The sequence below is a fragment of the Anthonomus grandis genome, chromosome 5, assembly GCF_022605725.1.
Source record: "Anthonomus grandis grandis chromosome 5, icAntGran1.3, whole genome shotgun sequence".
Classification (NCBI taxonomy): domain Eukaryota; kingdom Metazoa; phylum Arthropoda; class Insecta; order Coleoptera; family Curculionidae; genus Anthonomus; species Anthonomus grandis.
The window spans coordinates 35,967,210-35,982,455 of NC_065550.1; the positions used below are offsets into that span (position 1 = coordinate 35,967,210).

A 15,246-nucleotide genomic window follows, 5' to 3' on the forward strand; every position below is an offset into this window, starting at 1 on the left:
TTTATTACAATTTGTATAGGGATGGTGGTAGTATAAATTGTATTATTTTTCTGAGCTTTTAGAGTTGAAATGCTATGAAATTTATGAAAAATGGCGAACAAATTGTCACCAGATGATTTTTTTTTCTTTTGTTATTTTTGCAACCCTATACTGTGACTATATGATGAAGAAGAAAGCTTTATTGTTTCAACAAATAACATTGTTATAAACAAAACATAAACTAAATAAAACAAAGGCACACATTTTTATAAAAAATACAAGATTTAAAAAAATATTTATTTATTATTATTATATGAGATCAACCCCATTACAAAAAAAAAATAATTCATTTAACCTAACCACAATAATTAACTATTAAATTCTAACAGAATTAACAACCATATTAACCAATTAATTGTCATTAACACTGATTCAGCTCTGATAACTTAACTACAACCAATACATCAATATAAAAAAGAACAATGACTTCCATAATAAAAAAAATGAATAAAAAGATTCAAATAATTTCCCTAATTTGATGGCTAAACTGAGACAAGGTAATGCCCAAAATATTCACTATTATATTAAATATATGATAAAATATTAAAAATTTAAGTCAAAGCTGAAAATTATCCTCTAAATACTCTGACAATCTGTAGTGAGTCTTCCCCAGCACCAAGCCCTTTAATTCACCTGCCAATTTATTCTTGCCTTTAATTTTTCGAATCGAACAAGGAAAATGATTAATCAAGGAAAGGTCATCTCAAGGAAACACCATGAAAACCATAAAAATCAGCTTGTGCAACAGAATTCTGTGATCAACACAATCGAATGCCTCGAAATCACAAAATTCGGCCAAATTGTGATGTTGATAAAACCTGATTTGTCTTAGGAAAATCCAGTTTAGTTTTTCGACAATTTCGAGCGAAATTAGTCAATAGTTGGAGGGAGATTCAGTATCACCTTTCTTAGAAAGAGATACAACCTTGGCCAATTTAAGACTACTAGGAAACACACCTAAAACTTTGATTTACGGTTTTTGAAAAAACAGTCAAAGCAGTATCAGGAAGTGCTTGCAGAATTTTCCGTTTTCATCCTGAGTATATAACTCTTATTTTGAATCCTTTGCATTACACTTATTATTTTCATTGTATCAATAGGAAACAGAAAAAAAGATTGGGTTATCCATTAAATTTAACAGGTCAACAGTACCTGAACATGATAACATAGCGTTTCTCGCATTAGCAGCATTAATAGAGATGTAAAAATCATTAAATGAATCAGCCTTTAAATTTGTATATGGACAAGATCCACTGCCACCCGTTAACTTCCCTTTTAACACGCCAGCTTTCACGCTGTATATTTTTAGCGCCACTCAAGCGGTCCTCTTGGAAACTTTGATGGTTCTTCTGTACACACATCTACAGTTATTATAATATGCCATAAAAGTCAAGGAAGAAATAAATTATTTTCTAAGCGTGTGCAAACATCTCATATTGCACCACTGCAGACACCTCACTGGACCACCCTGTCTGAATGCGAGTTAAATAAAATAGTCTAATAATAATGGTAGGACAAAGAGGGAATTAAAATAGAATATAATATGTAAAATAACACTAATAAAATAAAAAATAACACCAATGTAAGTATACCAGATTTTTATTACAATTTGTATAGGGATGGTGGTACAGGTAAAAATTTTTATTATTTTTCTAAGTTAGAAATGGAATTTACAGCTTATAGTGATTAACAGTATATTGTTTGTGGTTTTTTACATTGTAGGCAATTTTTTTCTTGGGAAATCTCTTTTCTATATTTTCCTTTATAATAATCATATGAAAATGTTTAGTTGAAATTTTTGTGACTGCAATTGAATTTTGATCTGTCCTACTATGAAAAATGACAGGCAAATTACATCACCAGCCTAAATATAAACAGTACTACCAATATAATGCCATAATGATGTAACTCCATTATTTTTGCAAAAATAATTATTCATATTTATTTATTTATCAAACATTGTCTAACAAAAAATTCCTAATAATAGGACAACTCATGCAATTTTATAGTTGCTTAGTTCAAATAAAAAAGACTGGAATAGCACAATGCCTCAGATTTAAAAAATTATATCTTTGTATCCCTCAGAGAATTCTCTCTACATAGGCATTATAGTTGGGGAACCACATCATTGCTGCATAAAGTGATTTAGACTAAAATACTGATTAAAATTCTTTTGCTGTCAATTATGACCCTTATAGTGTTGACATTTTCAAGGGGATTATTACCTACTTAACTTATAAATTGTACTTTATTTTATTGCTCGATTGTACCTTTAAATATTTAAAGATTTTTATACCGGTGTGCTAAAGCATCAATCTTTCTTTGCAGTAGAACACAATCTTCATCAATTTTTATGATAAAAAATATATTTTTTTAAAGTTATTTGCAAATAAAAGACATATAGTACTAATGACATCAAAATATGCATTGTTGTTAACAAAGCTTAAGAAATACAGTTATAAAATAAAATAAAGGTGTCAAACAAAAATTGTTCCAGTTAGTATATACAACAAAAAATCAAGATAAAAATAGCCAGTCATAAAAAAACAGGTAAAACCATCACCAGAGTGAAGGATCGTAAAATATATATTATAAAAAATACATTGAAATAAAGATAATAAAATTAAATGTGAAAGATGTGAATTGCAAACCTACTTAACAATTTGTATTAAAATACCTACTTCAGAAAAATATTCTGTGAGGCTATAGTACCCCATTTTTAACAAAAAAGCTTTGGTGGAGCACCTAAATTCCAAGTTGTTGTTACTTTGGTGTATGGATAAGGGTAGATGATTGAACATTCTCTTTCCATTGTACACCACTGATTTTTTTACTTGCTTGTTCAGACCTGGGGATTGGAAATCTGACATAAGAGGCATGCCGGGTATTATAACCTATTTTCTCCACATTTAGTTCACCCGACAGTTCACCATCACATTTTTTAAAAATCAGGCAGACTGTTTCCAAAATAAAAATACAGTACAGAGTAAGAATAAATTTGAGTGAGAAAAAGAGTAAGAATTTTGTGTCTAACAAATAAGGGAGAGGACCGACCTAAATAAACATTTAATAGCCCTCTTTTGCAACATAAAAACCTTATTAAAGACATACTGAGAACATGATCCTCAAAAACAAATACCATAACGAAGATGGGATTCAACTAAAGAAAAATATGAAGCTTTAGCCACTGAGCTGTTTAAATTATTCACAATAACACGAAGAGCATAATAGCCAGAGGAAATTTTATTACATTTTTCAAATTTGAACCCAGAATCAATATACAACCCAAGAAATTTGCTCACATTAGCAGACAATACTATATTATTACTTAAAAAGACATCATGAAATGCACATTTGAATTTTAAAATATTTTTTTTAGAAATATTAAAGAACAGCTTATTAGCATCACACCATCTTCTTTTTACCTTACATAAATCCGTCCGAATATGTGCCTCAAGCTGCTCATAATTCTTATTTTGCCACAGAACAGGTGGTATCATCTACAAAGATGGTAAAATGGCCATTTATTGAAATATGAGGCAAATCATTAATGTAGATTAACAATAAGAGAGGTCTCAAAAGGGACACCTATTATGCTAGTCCTCATTTCATTGGAGCTTAGGCCCTGAAAGTTAATCCAATTTACTCAACAGTAACAGTATATCGTGGCTGACGGCAACACAATCACCATTGTTTAGTTCAAGATATAAATTTTCCAAAAAATTGAAAATAGCATCAGTCATGCTTAGGGACTGCTGTACACTTATAAGGTTGTGCATATTTAAAACTGAAAGGACTCTAATTTTAATAAGTTTTTCCACAATTTTTGACAATGTTGCTAAAAGGGATATTGGTTGAAAGCTTGAAACATTATTTGCATCTCCACCTTTGTACAAAGGGAGAACCTGGGGTACCTGTTAAAAATGAAGAATTAATAGCTTTAGCCAAAGCTGTGTCTGGGAGAGCTAACAGCACTCTCAATGAGATATCATCATACCTGGAAGATTTTTTTATTTTTGATTTGTCCAAATAATTCCTGAATTTCTAATGATGAAGCCGGAGCAAAAAAGAAAGCATCCAAAACAGACAAATGATCCAAGTATTCCCAAAGATCCACATAATCAGTGCCACATAATTCATGTTATGTCCAATATTGCAATACAACTCATTGATCTGGCTAGCATCAAGGGTTGAAGTCTGAGATGATGAGTTGGTTTTGCCTTTTAATTTATTGACTATTCTCCAGGACTCCTTTGATCTATTTCTTCGAATTTAAAATACTCTGTGGATAGTAATTATAATTGGCAAATTTTATGACTTTCCTATAAATTAGAAATACTTTCTTATATAATGTAATGCCTTCATATTTTTACTGGATGTTTTTATACCTCTTGTAATCCAAAGTTTTTTTATTTTTATTTCTTTATAACTGTTATGGAAAAAGAATCATTAAATAATACACATAGAGTATTGTGGAATTCCTGAAGTGGGCAAATTAACCTGAATCTTTCAAAATTTCTTTTGGAAAATATATGACCCACACTTTTTTGAAGTTTACCTTGACCAATGTTCAAGTGGCAACGATGCAACAACAGCCTCATGATCTGATTATCCAGATTATCTAGAACCAAACAAGAAAAGGCAGAAAGGCAGAAAATCTAGTATTAGGCTCATCAACATGCATAAACAAATTAAAAGAATTTAACAAATTATTGTTAAATTATTATTTGAGTAATCAATATTAAAGTCTCTTGTTAATAATATTGTTTAATTAACTGATAATTGACTCAACAAACTTCTAGACTCTCTAAAAAATCTCTAACTTTGTCCTGTAAGAAAAAATTAAAGCTGTCAATTATCATTGACAAATATATAGAAAAGGTCTGTGGGGCAAGATTGCACTGTTGGATAATAATTTGACAATGGAAACCCATAAATATATATATATCATTTTTTAAATTATAAGATCATGGTGTAACTTATCAAAGCTAACTTCTACTGCAACCATATGTTTCAAGCTCATCATGAAACTATATAAGTTGTAACTCATTGGACCACACTGAATGAATGCGAGTTAAATAAAATAGTCCAATAATAATGGTAGGACAAAGAGGGAATTAAAATAGAATATAATATGTAAAATAGTCGTTGTCGTCGTCGCGGATTTGCTCGCCACTTTTAGCGCGAGTGTATAATTATAAAAGTACAGTCCGGCTGAAAAGGGCGGACGCCTCCTCCTCGTTCCAGAGTTGTCATAGCGACCATCTGGGATGCCGTCGCTAGTTTTCGCGAAATCTCTCTTTGTTACGCCAATTCGTCGAATAGAGCAGTCGATGTGTGGCTTTTATATATTGCAACAATCGCGTGATAAATGATTAAAATCGAAAAGTTTTCGAATGACAAGAAGTTCAAACATTCAAACAAATTGTAGTATAATGCCATCTGTGTCCCACTACGCTGTTTTTATTGAATTCCTCGACCTTTACCAGCATGGTGAAGAAATCATCATAAATTAAAAAGAATTAATATATATATATTTTTTTTGGAGAATGTCCCAGGTATGTACACGCGGTCCATACCCGTGACAAGACAGGTACACTGGCAGGTTGAGAGGGGGGGAGGCAAATATCGATCGCATCCTAATCAAGAGGCGCTTTCCCGCTTTTCCCTCCCACCACGGTCCCGCAATTCACCGAAAAACTCCCTTTCACCCTCTCTCTTTTGCACTATATAGGAACGAACGAAATGAATAATTTTAACGTTTCCAAATTGAAATTCTTTGTCGCCGTTGATTTATATGTACAACGTTTCATTGATTATAGAGCAATATTATATAGTTAAAAAAGCTTAACTTTTTGGGAAATGCAGATGGCCCCAGTAACAAACGATGTAATTGACAGAAGTGACTGAAACTTTAGCATAATGGTTTCCTCTACTACCTGTTCTTTGACTCATTTATTACTGATTTTTGCAGTAATTGAAACTGTTAAATGATTATTAAAATTCCAAAAGTCATCATCGTCATTAAATAATCCAAACATAGTTTCACCGGTTATACTCGACCCCTTTTGGAAAACCGATTACCTACGACAAGGGTGGAATGACCATTTTTCAATCCGAGGGGTGGGTTAAACCCCTTCGGGGCACGTTGCGTGCTCAAAAGGCGTTTAACTTTAACCTACCGCCGCCCCAAATAAAAGAAAAAGTCAGATGAACGGGGTGTGTTCCCTTAATATTACTTTTATATAATAAACAAATAATTAGTGTTATAGAATACGTTATATATTATGTGAGTCAATCATTAAACACTATTTGACAGTGATGTAATTTTCTTTTCTTTTTCAAACTAAGAAATGATTAGTGGATACATTAATAAATCATTCTCCTGTTGCAAGGAAATTTTTTGGGGTGGGTTTTAGGCATCTGCTCAATATACAAATTTAAGGTTATGTTAGAAAAGGAATTAATTGTATAATACCAGGGTACCAGATGACATTTTTTTAAATAAAATAAAATGCCTTTAATACCACATCAGATATCAGGACATTGGGGGTCATTAGTTACTAAAACATATAAACTCTAAAAGAAAACAAGAGATACAAACATAGACTAAAATTAATAAATACTAACATGTGTTTTAATTATTACTGAAGAAACCTAGACTTAGTGTCCTGAGGATGACTTCATATAAGCCGAAACGTCGACATTTAAGTAAACAGGTTTCTGTTTTATTTCTGACCCCAGAATTATTATTCTTTGAAAGAATAATAAGACGGATAAAAACATAACGATGTCTTACAACTTAGAGAAAGAGAACAGTAATATAATAAAGAAATCACGGATAAAAAATGAAACGATTGTTAGAATACTATTTTAGGGAAAAATAGTAAAACCACGATATTTAAAATAAAACCGATTTATTAAACTCAATAATACAACGAGCCCGCTTAACGTGATAGCCTAAACTAACTCCCATTACATTTTTTTAAAAACAACCTTCATTCTTGTTTATACTTTCTGGCGCGGTATCGTAGAAATGCTGAGTGGTCGTCTTTGCGTTCTTCTTGCTAACATTCGGCCATCCTGAGTTCTTGTTCTGGCCTCAGAACTCCAAAACTTAATTATTCTGAATATAACATGTTAGCCATTATTCTAACCGTCAACGTCCGTTAATGGTCGTATACCAATCATACTCTGTCAACTATTTCATATGTTAACCATTTGCTAACCGTTCTTTATCTTATATGTTAGTCGTTTACTAACCATTGAGGGCGTTAGTCGTTTACTAACCGTTTCGCTTTCGTTAGTCTTTTACTAACCATTTTGCCGTGTTGTTAGCCATATACTAACCTTTTAGTACAATCCAGGGTTTCATGCTGTCGACTGCCACCACAGTCCGTTTCTTTCCCGTAGATCCTCCACTTCATACCGATCATTGGGAAGCACCTTGGAACCCTAAACGGTCCCTTGAACCTTGGGAGTAACTTCTTGCTTCCACCTGTAGCTGTTAGAGCATTATTGATTCCCACGAGCTGACTTTCTTCATACTTCGCTTCAGCACGTTTCTTATCAAAACGTTCCTTCTGACGTCTCTGATCCTCAGAAATACGTCCTGATATCGTCTGGCGTAGTGCATGAATATCTACCCGACTTAAATCGGCTTGTACTTCGTTAAGGATATAAGACTCAGATATATGCCGAGGCTTAAATCCTGCCAATGCCTCAAGTGGCGACACCCCAGTACTCTTAGTGACAGTACAATTAATCGCACACTGAATCGGCTTCACATGCTCGTCCCAACGATCTTCTGGATTTCCCGCTGCCGTTACAGCGAGGGCATTAAGTATGGTTCGATTGTACCGTTCACACTGACCGTTTGACCGCGGAGTGGCTACTGCGTTTAACGTATGCTTCACACCGTAATTGTCACAAAATAATTTAAATGTGATACCCCGATCACTTATAATCCTCGTTGGAGACCCGAATATGTACATATAGTTCAAAGGGGTTTTCGTCACATAACGCGCTCGAGTGTCTTTCACTGCTTCTACTATCACAAACTTTGTGAAAGCGTCCACGATAACCAATATATAAGCATTACCTCGGCGACTTTTCACGAAGGGCCCAACATGATCTATATGAAGAGTATGAAATGGTATATCTATATCTTAGAGATGGGATGTAGCGTGCCTTCCTTTTTCCCAGAACGGTGCTTATAATATTGACACTTTAGACACGACTCAACGTATTTCTTGACAAAACGCCTCATGCCTGCAAACCAGTAATTTTCTTTTATCTTTTGGAGAGTTTTCTCCAGAGAAAAATGTCCCATTTCATCATGGCAATGCCGACAAATCTGCCACCTGACGCCTCGAGGAACAAGCCACACTTTGTTACCACTTTCCAATTTTCTGAACACATGCCCTTTTGAAGAGAATAATTATCAAAATACTGTTTTGTGTTTCTGGTAATATGTTTTTCTTGCAATATCTCGCGGATTAAACGTACTTGCTCGTCTTGCATTTGTACAGCCAGCAGCCATTCACCTTCAGTAATATCTATCTGCGATAGTTCTATAGTATCTTGGATTAAGTCCCTGCTTAGAGCATCCACATGGGTCATTTGGGTGCCTGGGCGATGTTCTATGACAAAATTAAAGTCCTGGACTTCCAGCCACCACCGAGCTATGCGTGGAATTAAGTCCTTTTTTGTGAATGATGTCCGTAACGCACTGCAGTCCGTGACGACTTTAAATTAAATCCCTAGAAGGTAGGTGCGAAAGTGACGAAGTGCTAGTATTACTGCAAGAGTTTCCAATTCGTATGAATGTAATTTACGTTGTCCGGGCGATGTTTGTTTACTGTAATATGCAATGACACGCTTTTGCCCTGATGTGTCCTTCTGGAAGAGAATAGCTCCAAATCCCAGAGAACTCGCGTCTGTATGCAACTCAGTGTCTAGAGAAGGATCAAACACGCTTAAAATGGGTCTTAACGTAAGTACCAATTTTATTTTTTGAACTGCTGTCTCTTGTTCACCTCGCCAAACCCAACGCGTGCTCTTTTTAGTCAAACGAGTTAATGGCTCTACGAGTCGTGAGTAATTGTCAACAAAACGACGGAAATAACCGGATAAACCCAGAAATTGTCGAATTTCTGTAACATTTTGAGGGCTCTTCATTTTCATGACAGCCTCAATCTTAGCTTTGCCTGGTCGTATCGTAAATATCCTTATCGATACATAGTGGTGGTAATCTGCTTAAGGAAACCTTGCATTCTGATTTTTTCATAATCACATTTCTGTCTCCTAGAAAATCGCTTCCGACGATTAAATCGTGCCTTAAATAATCATCGTCTAAAACTAAAACGGAAACGTCAACAACAGCTTCGTTAATAATTATTCGTAGTTGACACTTCAATTTCGTAGTAACTATGTTGCCTATAAAACCGAGAGTCATCGGACGAAGAAGATCTTGGAGAACGACGCCGTCTTTTTTGCTTCGGCGATAAGGGCGGTGTATAGGAGCGGGTCCTCTCTACCTTTTTACCTTCCATACTAGCACATACACTCGCACACAATCACCAACACTAAAATTCACAATTCACAACCACCAAAGAGGTTAAAATATGGTCCCTTTTGTAAACGACGCAAACTTGGGGTCTTATTTCACTTCTGACTTTGTTAGAATACTATTTTAGGGAAAAATAGTAAAACCACGATATTTAAAATAAAACCGATTTATTAAACTCAATAATACAACGAGCCCGCTTAACGTGATAGCCTAAACTAACTCCCATTACATCTTTTTAAAAACAACCTTCATTCTTATTTATACTTTCTGGCGCGGTATCGTAGAAATAATGCTGAGTGGCCGTCTTTGCGTTCTTCTTGCTAACACGATGATATAGAAAAACATAGAAAAATCGAATTCTCATTTATACAGGGTGTCAATTTGAAAAGGTACCGCCCCCTATATTTCTGCCCGTGTATAAAATTAAAAAATTTCCACACACAAAAACGTGAAAATTTTATACAGGGCAGAAATATAGCGGGCGGTACCTTTTCAAATTGAAATCCTGTACTATCGTGCCGAAAAAAACTGGGACAGCAAAATCTCCTAAATCCTTGGTCTACTAGAATAATATATTTTGATGTTGTCAAAGTTAATTTAATTTTCTAACAGCCGCGTCAACAAAATCGTTCTTTCAAAATGCCTGCCTCAACAAAAAGCGATAATATACACTCGTCTGTTGGATGTAGTTCCTATAAGAAGAATTGGGCAATACCCTTTCCTAAGCTAAGGGCAAAAATTGCAGAATCTGGAGCTATTGTAAGAAATCCAGGTTCTGGTCGATCAAAAATTTCAAACGACATTCAAGATGGAGTGTTAGTTGGCTTTCTAAGAAACAATTCGTTTGAAAGCAGCAATAAAGGCGAAAGAAGACACGCATTTTCCTGGTTCTGCTAATACAGCTCGTAGTAGGATAAGAAATTTCGGAAATTAAAAGTTGCTGTGCAACAAATAAAATATTTTTGACTGAAGCAAAAAAAACAAAAAAAATTAGAATTTCCCCATCAATATGCACACCAAAACAATATATGGGAAACGGTGGTATTTTCGGATGAAAAAACCTTTCAATCGTGCAATAATGGCAAAATCCGCGTTTACAGGCCTTTTAAAACCAGATGTGATGAAAGATATACACATAAGGCTAATCAAAGTGGACGTTTTAGTATAAACGTTTGGGCCTGGATTAGTTTTAGAGGATCACGCGTTTGTCAAATAGTGCAGGGAAGGTGAATTAATGCCTTATGATATTGCAATATCCTGAACAATGTTATGATGCCATCGGTTGGTGTAGTCTATGGGCAAGATTTTATTTTCCAACATGATAATGCTCCTATACATACAGCCCGTATAGTTCTAGACGAATTCAAGTTTTACCGTGGCCCTCGAAAAGCCCTAATATCAACCCAATTGGAAACGTTTGGGGTAAAATGGCAAACTATATATATAAAGATAATATTTAATTTATTTTAACTGAAATGAACCATGGTACTCAAGAGCCAGTTTAGGTTGAAACTTTTTCATTATAGCAAACCTGATTTTTTCTTGGCTGAAGTGTAATAATTAATTTTTTACTTTCAGTTTTAGCAGTAATGTCTAATAAAACAAGAAATTTGATGCTTGAAATTTAAAAAATATTAAATAATCTCAGGGTTATATATCCTTAGAAACATAATTAAATATCTACTACAATTTGCTTTATTTGTTACATGTTGCAGAATTTTTCAAAGCATAAAACTGATGCCACGAGCATCTCATATAGGTAGGATTAAGGGTTTAAATGACTCTATTTTTTTACTGTTTTATTTTATTAAGGTTTTAATAAAAAATCATAGGAAATCATCAATCACAATGAATCTCTATTTAAATTGTAAAGTGTCCTATTTGAAAAATCGTCTGGTTAAAAAGATGTTTACAAATTAATACATTTTTAAGTATTACAAATAAATTTAAAAAGGCCTAGAAATCAGAATGAATTACGCCTAAAGATAGATGACGCATGGGACCAAATAACCTAAGAATATACCAGAAACTTAATTTTAAGTATGTCAGGACGTTTTCAAGCTGTAATTGATAACGACGGTGCGCTTACTAAGTATTAATAATTTTTTATTCTATATTATCAAAAAAGATATTAGTTAGTTTTTGGTTTATTTATAAAATGTGTTCCAAATAAACATAAAAATGTTTTGTATCAATATTATTATTTAAATATGTAATTATTTAGACTCCAAAAATTCATAATGCGTAACATACCCAAGGAATGCGATTTACTCTAATATACTAGGAGACAATTCCCTACCTAAATTTTTTATGTCCCAGTTTTTTTTTCGGCACGATGGTACATCCCTATCTCAATCTGAAAATTAGAAGAAGATGGGAATAAAATGATGTTTTTTCCCCCCTTTAAATCTCAAGTCATATTATTAAATTGTTTAATGCAGTCAAAACTGATATTGTATAGTTTCTTATAACGAAAAGGTCAAAATCGGATGTAGTTTTTACTGTCAAGACACGGACACTCTTTCGATCGGTTGCCTTAAGCTCATCAGCATAGGATTTGTGCGGCGCGAAAACTCTCAGATTTCATGGCGATCCGGTGGAAGCTCGGTCGCAGAGGTCGAGCTCTCCAGTAGGGGGGCCCCGTCGAGAACAAAAAAGGCGGCAGCCGGTCGCCCGTCCGTACAACAGGTGCAAAAAGACGGAAAAATTAGAAGCCACCGCGATATCGGCCTTAATAATGAACCCCGCGGTTTTTTTTTTCCTTCTTTTTCTTTTGTTGTTGTATTTTTTCGATCAGTGGCAACTGATTGTGTTGCACTGCACCTTCGCATAGCTTTTCTCTATAAGGGATTTTAATATGTAGACTGAAGTCCTGCTACTAAAGTAGTTCGTTGAGGTTTTTTTAGGTCCATCAATGCTTCAACTTCATATTTATGATGATGCTTGCAATCAATGATTTTTGGGAGACTCTTTTAGAATAAATAGATTAGTAGAGTGGGCCTCAAACAACAACCTGGATTTCTCACCGAATAAATCAATAGGAATACATTTTTGTAGAAAAAGGAATTGCAGCAAACTGATTGATCTTCATATAAATAACCAACCAATCACCACTAAATCTCACCATAAATTTCTGGGGGTCTACTTTGACTCACTACTAAATTTTAAATATCATATTACATACACAAAACAAAAATGCAAAAAAGACTTGCAAGTTATGCGCATGCTATCACATACAAAGTAAAAATCTAAAATAGACTACGGATCTATCGCCTATTCATCTGCTCCACAAAGTTATATTCAATCACTTAGACCTATAGAGAATGCAGCACTCAGAATAGCTCTTGGAGCTTTTTATACAAGTTCAATAAATAGCTTGTATTGTGAAGCAGAATGTATTCCCCCAACATACAGGGTGACAATTTCAAGAGTAGCCATGGCTTATAATTTTTAAACCGTAAAAGATATAAAAAAATGCTTAAAACCGTTTCTATAGTAACAAGGGGGAACCAAAATGATGAATTTTTTAGGGATATACTATCATCCCTCTAACCCCCAGAGCCACCCCCTTAAAAATTTTAAATTGGAAGGGTAGTCGAGTGATACCTTGTTTGAAAGGTCTATTAATTCCCTATATTTTGCCGTCTTACTCATTAAAATCAATGCAACCATTTCCGAGATATGTATGTCCTTTTAAATGTTAGTCAATTCATTTTACTAAAGAAATAAAATCAGAATAAAAATATTTATTCTGATATTAAAATGAATTGTTAAAAGCCAAAACAAAACTCCAATAAATAGTACACTTATACTGAAATTATTGAATTGTCGGAATGGTATTTGGCGATGTAAAAAAAAGGAAAATTTTCGATGCCTGCCATTCTCGAAATATTTGTTGTTTTTTGTTTATTTAAATTTTGCCTTAAAATGTTCAATTTTTGGGTTGGTTAGTAATATCGTGGTTCTTTTTGTGATTTAAAGTTCTCTCACTGCTCTAGTTTTATTTTTACAATGGTTTATACGATCGCCGAAAGAGTTGAAATGATATTTATTTATGGTTCTCAAAATCGCTGTTTTCGTAGAAGTGCCACAATATTTAATGAGAGGCACCCAGATAAGCAGGTTGGGCATTATTACATCCAGAAGTTGGTAAGAAAATTTGAAGAAACTGGGTTTGTAGGTGATATAAAGAAAAATCAGCCAAGAATACTGGATGAAGCAACTCAGATTGAGGTTCTTGGGCATTTTGCTATGGATCCTGGTATGTCGACTCGTCAAGCAGCAGCTGCCACAGGAGTGTCTCGTGAATCAGTACGAAAGATATTAAAAATTAATAAATTCCATCCTTACAAGCTACAGATTGTTCAAGAACTTGGTGATGACGATCCAGACAGGCGGATCGAATTTTGTGAATTAATGACCCAAAAAATAATAAATGAGCCACGTTTTATAAAAAACATTTGTTTCAGTGACGAGTGCACTTTTTATTTAAACGGTAACGTTAATAAGCAAAACTGCCGTTACTGGAGTGATGAGAATCCCCATATTTTTAAGGAAGGGCACACCCAATATCCCCAAAAAATAAATGTGTGGGCCGGAATTCTAGGGAATAATATAATTGGGTCATTGTTTATTGATGATAATCTAAATGGAGAAATTTATGCTGAAATGTTAGAAACAACTGTTGAGCCTTTAGTAATAACGGAATAGGAAAACCAAAGGGATGAAAATGGAGATCTTGTTCTTGATGAAAATTTATTGCATTTTCAACAAGATGGGGCCCCACCACATTATGTATTGCCTGTTAGAGAGTGGCTAGATAATCATTATCCAGACCAATGGATTGGAAGAAGAGGACCTATTGAGTGACCGCCAAGATCGCCAGATCTCACCCCTCTCGATTTTTTTCTTTGGGGTCACCTAAAATCGGTCGTTTTCAAAACGCAGCCTGCCACCATTGAGGAGCTAAAACAAAGAATTACACAAGAGTGCCGATTATTAACAACTGAAGTTTTTAGAAATGTTCGTCAAGAGTTTGAAAACAGATTGTACTTTTGCTTGCAAAATAATGGAAGCCACTTTGAGCATTTAATAAAATAATTAAAGTTCAATGCAGATTTTTATTGTTTTAAAAATAGAATAAATGCAATATTGCAGAGTGTTTTCCTAGTTCTTAACCATTTGTACTAATGTTCAAATGTTAAATATTTTATGACATTTTCAAAATATGTTAATTTTATAAGAAATTAAAAAACACTTAAATAACCTTTAATAAAATATTAAAATTGGCATAACTCTAAAATAAATGCATTGATTATTATAAGTAGGGTCGCATAATATAGGGAATTAATAGACCTTTCAAACAAGGTATCACTCGAATACCCTTCCAATTTAAAATTTTTAAGGGGATGGCTCTGGGGGTTAGGGGGATGATAGTATATCCCTAAAAAAATCATTTTGGTTCCCCCTTGTTACTATAGAAACGGTTTTAAGCATTTTTTTATATCTTTTACGGTTTAAAAATTATAAGCCATGGCTACTCTTGAAATTGTCACCCTGTATAAAACTACTTACCTTACCTTAAAATATGCAAATACACAAAGTTTAAACCCAGAACAGTCTAGCACGAGCAACAT

General features: G+C 34.0%; 1 protein-coding gene across 1 annotated transcript in view; it reads left to right on the plus strand.

Moving 5' to 3' along the window:
* LOC126736225 (metastasis-associated protein MTA1) overlaps positions 1 to 15,246 on the plus strand; it is a 66,218-nt gene that overhangs the window by 5,802 nt on the left and 45,170 nt on the right. The gene's annotated exons all lie outside the window — the stretch shown is intronic.